At 38.1% G+C, this 5834-nt stretch overlaps 1 long non-coding RNA gene across 1 annotated transcript in view; it reads right to left on the bottom strand.

Annotated features, from left to right (window-relative positions):
* Positions 1-5834, bottom strand: part of LOC131971052 (uncharacterized) — a 50938-nt gene that overhangs the window by 40096 nt on the left and 5008 nt on the right. The window lies entirely within an intron of this gene.

Raw genomic sequence — 5834 nt, 5'->3', positions numbered from 1 at the left:
CCATTATGTAAAAATATTAATTTCTAATTAAATAATTGTTCTAAAAATCACAATTACTCTGTCAACTAAGGGGCTGTATGAAAAGGAGGGTTGAACCTTGTGTTTAGCTTTTCAAAGAAGCAGCACAGCAGTATTAATATTTTTTTATTTGGACCCTAAAATATAATATTTTCAACATTATTGCTACAACTTAATTCACCATTTAAAGTAAAAGGATTAACAAATTCAATTTTAATTTAATTACATTTTTATTTTTTTAATGTAAGTAATCTACACATTTTAATTTAAAAAAAAATTAATCTGTGGCAAAAAACACATTCAGCAGAGTTTGTGAAGAAAAAAATTCTTTGCAACTGTTTTCCCAAAGTTTTTTGTTAGCTTATTTTTTCTCTGATTTGTAGATGTTTTTCTCTCATATTAGATAACGTTAATGAATGCACCGTCAACAAACCCAGTAAAAATATTTGATACAATAATAATAAAAATTTGACAGCTAGATGTATCCAACAACAAAAATTGGGCAGTCAATCAATGAAACATTACATGATTTTTTGGTGCAGTTTTAAGTGAATTTTCAAACTGTTATGAATACAGCAGGGTTTTCAAAGGGAGCATAGGTCAAAAAATGTACCTGACTCTTTGCAAAACGTTTTGCATTTGTGTGCGACTTTAAATCAGAGGGAATGAGACATTTCAGACAACCACAAGGAGGATTTCTTTTTATTTAAATCACATTTTGCAAATACATGATTTAATGCCAGTTAGATGCTTTCATCAGCCATATTCACCCTCAATGTCTGTCAAATAAGTGTTGCTGTTTGCCCTTTGCTGTCTTGACCCAAGATGTTGGCCATTTGAGCACAGATAGACATATAATCTGATAAAAATGTGTCAAAGAGGTGATTGCTCTTTTAAGTATGTCCCATTCGTATCATAAGTGTTCCCCATTTGTATTGTAAGTGCTACATTAACTTTTGCAAAAGAAATTTGCACTATTGCATTTTGAATCAGTGTCTTGTTAATTGTTCTGTCCATTGGTTTAAAGGTTTTTGTGTTGCTGCAGACCTCATTTGTTTATGATGTAGTGCCATTGTAAAAGCTATTGTTTAAGCCAATTATGTAATCTAAAGTTAAAAACAACATCCGCATTCCTTACATATTTTGCACAATATTTATACAATGAAGATATTTTAGTATTAAACTGTATTTTATAACAATCTGTATACACGTTTTTTTCCTCATTCACACAGTTTTTGCACCTTTATTTGTCACTTAAAGCAGTTAGAAGTTCAATTCACTACATCAAACTGGACTTTGCTGCTCACACATAGATCACCCTAACACAGCAGAGAAGAAGAACAACTTGTGATAATGCTTTTTTCTTCTTCTTTCAATACAATAACCCTAGTTTTTAAGCTGCCTTTGATCTTACTTTAACTACCTGACTTTGTGGGCTACAGATGGAGTAAATATGGGGCCTGCTAACTCGCCATACGGCTTTAGACCTTAATTCCTGATTAGCTGAAAAGGGCAGCACTTGCTTTTGGGTCTTGGATATCAGACGACACAGAGGGGAACAGAGGCAAGTGTTTTTGTGCTTCATTTTTGAAGCGAGGATGTTTGGGGGATAAGAGGGAGTTTCTGTAATAGATACTTATCTTACTGCCCTCAAGCCCCTCAAACAAAGTCCCCCTCTGAAGAGATTATAACCCAGGGAGGGCACATTAACTCTAATCCGATGCTTTGAGGCCTCGCACCCCCATACCACCCTCTGCCCCACTTATTTCAACCCTTCTGTTGTTGGGGGGCTACCTTGTATCTAGTGCATGTATGAGTAGGGCCTGTGGCTACACACGAGGTTTGTGTGTGTGTGTGTGTGTGTGCGCATGTATGTGTTTGTGTGCGAGTCAGGGGGGTGGAGTGACTGTTTCAATAGCACGCTGACTCTAATGAAAAGCATTGAGGGGTGCATACTGCTGTGTAACTGATTCCTCTCTCTGAAGAGATTAGGCGCTACATTGTTGGTTCAGTTGCTCATTTCCATGAGAGCACAGCCTCCCACCAGCGGCTGCTTGGCTTTGTTATTTTGAGTTGGAAAACACAGAGCCCAATGTCCCGGGCTTCCTTGTTACCATTGTTTCACAAATAGGCCAAAATGTAGATGTCACGTCACAGATGCCCAATAACCTCATTAGCTGCTCTCTGTGAGGCCATAGAGAGAAAATAATAGATGCATGAACTTCAGTTTGTTGTAGTTTTCTGCGTAGAAATGGAGATACTACTTCTCTTAAAACCATTTGTCTCACTGGTAACGTAAATGTTAAAGTGGACTATCTGCAAGGTTCGTCAGGCTTTGAAGGAGTAAAATTCAAGCTCTTCTCAAGTACTTTCAAGGTGCATGAACCAAAAGCTCTTATTGTCACATCTAAATTGTTACTATAAATGCAATTGCAAAAGAAAGCTTACAGAATGAATTAATGTCCACAGAAATCAATGTATATTGTACATTTGATTTCTAACTTTGATAACATGTTTTGATCAAAATTATTTAATGCAGGGCAAATACAGTTCATGATTTTAGTATCAGGCTATAGTGTCTTGTATAATGTCCTTCTGTGCAGGTTGTCTGTGTTTGCCTTTTGTTGTCTTGACTCAAGATGTTTGTCACTGATGCAGTTTGAACAGATAATCTGATAAAAATGCGTCAAAGTGGTGATTGCTCTTTTAAGTATCGCCCATTCGTATCATAAGTGCTACATTAACTTTTAACTAACATTTTGAATCAGTGTCTTGTGAATTGTTTTGTCCATTGGTTTAAAGGGCTTTTGTGTTGCTGCAGACCCCATTTGTTTATAATGTAGTGCCACTGTAAAAGCCAATTATGTAATCTAAAGTTATATTGTACATTTGTTTCATTTGACCAGCTGTTTTTTTTTACCAACTTTGATTGCATGTTTTGATCATAAATATTTAATGCAGGGCTTTCCCCTATTATCATACAGCTTAGACACAGCATCCAAGCCATTTTGGGCACCACCTCAGCCTGATGAATGTAAAATCAATGTGGAGACCATCAAAACTAATGAAATGACTTTGACCCAGACCTAAAACCTGTAGTTAGTCCCCAGTGGACTTTTTGGGTGTTTTTTATTATCTGCTTTAGCTTTTCCACATTTTTGTGGCAGATATGGTGATAGAAATAGTTCAAAATTTCCTAGGAATCTTCCACAAACTTTAATTAATAAGCAGTGATTGTTTAGCCGACAACACCATATTATCTTGAAAAGTCAAGCAATTTTTTCAGGGAGTATATTCAGATTCAATCATTTTCCTAACCTTGAAATTATAATGGCAAAGCATTTTCTAGATTTTCAAGACTTCGAACCAACCCCACACATCTCTTTAGAGATTTAGAGATAGAAATAATAGATATATTGTGCACAAGCCTTTAACTGAGCTGGTGAAACTGACATAGAAATCTAGACATTTTTACAACATTTTGATGATATAAATCGGCATATTGTCTAGCCCACACCTACATTTTAGAGTGTTCATTAATAAAAAAACTATATAAAAACATGTAGTAATTGTTTGTATAGTGCATATAATTGCATACTTTGAAATGTAATCGTATAAAGAAGATTAATACAAAAGATTTTTCAATTACCTTTGTTAGATTCAGAAATACTGAAGTGACCTGGGCAAGAAAAATGGCATCCCTGCCTTTATTAAAACGGACATACAGCTTGCTACTGAAGTGGAGCAAGATAACAATGTTGGGAATGTAAAAGCAGAGCAGTCACTTTTTGCCACTGTAACCCTCAATAATAACCTGCATGGTTACGCCCTCTACATGTGCAGGGAAACCTGCATCTGATGTGTAGAAACAGGGTGCAGCAAGCTAACAAGCTGATCTGCAACAACGAGCACACCGGGGAGGCCGCTCTGACCGGGCTCTAGCAAACTGGGCCGGAGCTCCAGCCGAGGGATCCTGGGGCCCCGGCACCCACCCACTGGGGCCCAACACAGGGGAAGACAACCAGCAGCAGCACCAGCTGTCACACAGGCCATCACGGCCTAACCAACGCCGCCTGTCACTCACCCAGCGGAGGGCCGTCAATCAGCCCGCACCCAGGAGGGAGCTGGGAGGCGGGCCACTGTCCGGCCCTAAACAAAGACATACTCACATTTGCAAGCGGTTTCAGTGCCACTACCATTTTGAAAGAATGATAGAGTGGTGCTGATAAGAGTAATGACAAAGGACAAAGAGTGGAAGGGGGTCTGGGGAAGAGGGGGTCAGATAGTAAAGAGGTGGGAGAGCTTGATAACATTCACATTTTGCTTACATCTCCCCATTTGTGTTGGTGCCCCAGGAAAATCTCATTAGGGAGGAAAATTGGGAGTTCTGGTTGGAGACCATTATGTTTTTGATGTCAATCGATTATCTGTCCTCCTCACTATGTAAAACCTCCGTCTGAAAACAGACATTTTCTTTGTAGGGATTTTGATTTGTGGTTCTAAAATACTCCGACACTGAAAAACAGTACTGATGTTTATTTTGTTATTTTTTTAATGGTCAGCAACTGCACACTGAACATACATTACTGATCTTTTATCAATTATGTATTTATCAATAATTAATTAATTAATTTATGTGGTCACCAACTGACCAATACTGAACATATTGTACTGGTGTTTATTTGGGAATTTATTGTATTTTAATTTATACTTTGTTTTCACACTTTTCATTTCTAGAATTAGTTGACAATGCAATACGATGTTTATATAATGTATAATAATGGTTAGTTTAATACAAATAATGCATTAACATGTTAAATATTCAGTTATTTATTCAAGAAAGCAGCATTCTGAGTACATGTGAGTCATATTGGTGTGAAAATCAGTGCACAATCAGTATAGAAAAGTATGTTCATGCAGCTCAAACATTCAATTGGTGTTGAATTTTCCCCACAATAATCAAAATCAGTTTGTGTCTTTTCAGTTGATATACTTGTCCTTTGACTCCATTTAAGTATTTCCCTCCTCTGGCTAAGTTTCTATGAGCCTCTGTCAACTTTCTCCCATTTCAGTATCTGGTGCAGTAAAAATAAACTAACAAGCAGTAGGTGTTGAAGATCTGTGGATTCTCTTCAGGCTTTTGTTGTCCTGTTCACACCTACCTATGAGCTATTCTAATTGCATGTTTAGTCCCTTTCTGGGCTTGCAGGTAAAGGGGGATTGCCTGTAATTGAGGTCACACCTAAACCTTTTGTCCTGACCTGCTCATTAACACTGTCGTCATGCATTTTTATCCAAAACCAGGGCCTTACTTATCCTTCTGTGTGGTGAGTTATAGAATGCATATGTATACTCTGTAGAATATACAGAGGATTTGTAGATAAAGGGAAGGTGTACAGCACTGTTTCAGTACAGAGGAATTCCTCAGGTGTTATCAGAGATAGAGATAACTTCATCCTCTCTGCTATCTTGTACTGTATCTCTGAGCACTGAGGACAATCGTCTTCCATTTGGCCACTTCTCTCTCCTGTAAACGACTGACATCCTAACGGCAAACAGCACAAACTCGACCTGCCAGAGCAAGACCAACACCTGCATTGTGATGGAGCTGCCAAAAGAGGAAGAGAATGAAAAGGAGTCCTACGAGAGGGACAAAGGCCGCTGCCCTGAGCTGTTTGTGTTGGGAGATGTAGACTACTGATGCCATAAGCCTCCTTCTCTTTGCACTCTAGCTGGCCCATTGTTGTTTTTGTTCAAATTTGCTTTAGGTTCCGTGGACCCCACCCAAATAAATTCCTCCTTTCTCTCCACCTTGG

Source organism: Centropristis striata, chromosome 5 (genome assembly GCF_030273125.1).
Source record: "Centropristis striata isolate RG_2023a ecotype Rhode Island chromosome 5, C.striata_1.0, whole genome shotgun sequence".
Classification (NCBI taxonomy): domain Eukaryota; kingdom Metazoa; phylum Chordata; class Actinopteri; order Perciformes; family Serranidae; genus Centropristis; species Centropristis striata.
The sequence above is the reverse complement of the archived record's forward strand: the minus strand, read 5'-3'. Positions and strand labels throughout refer to the sequence as shown.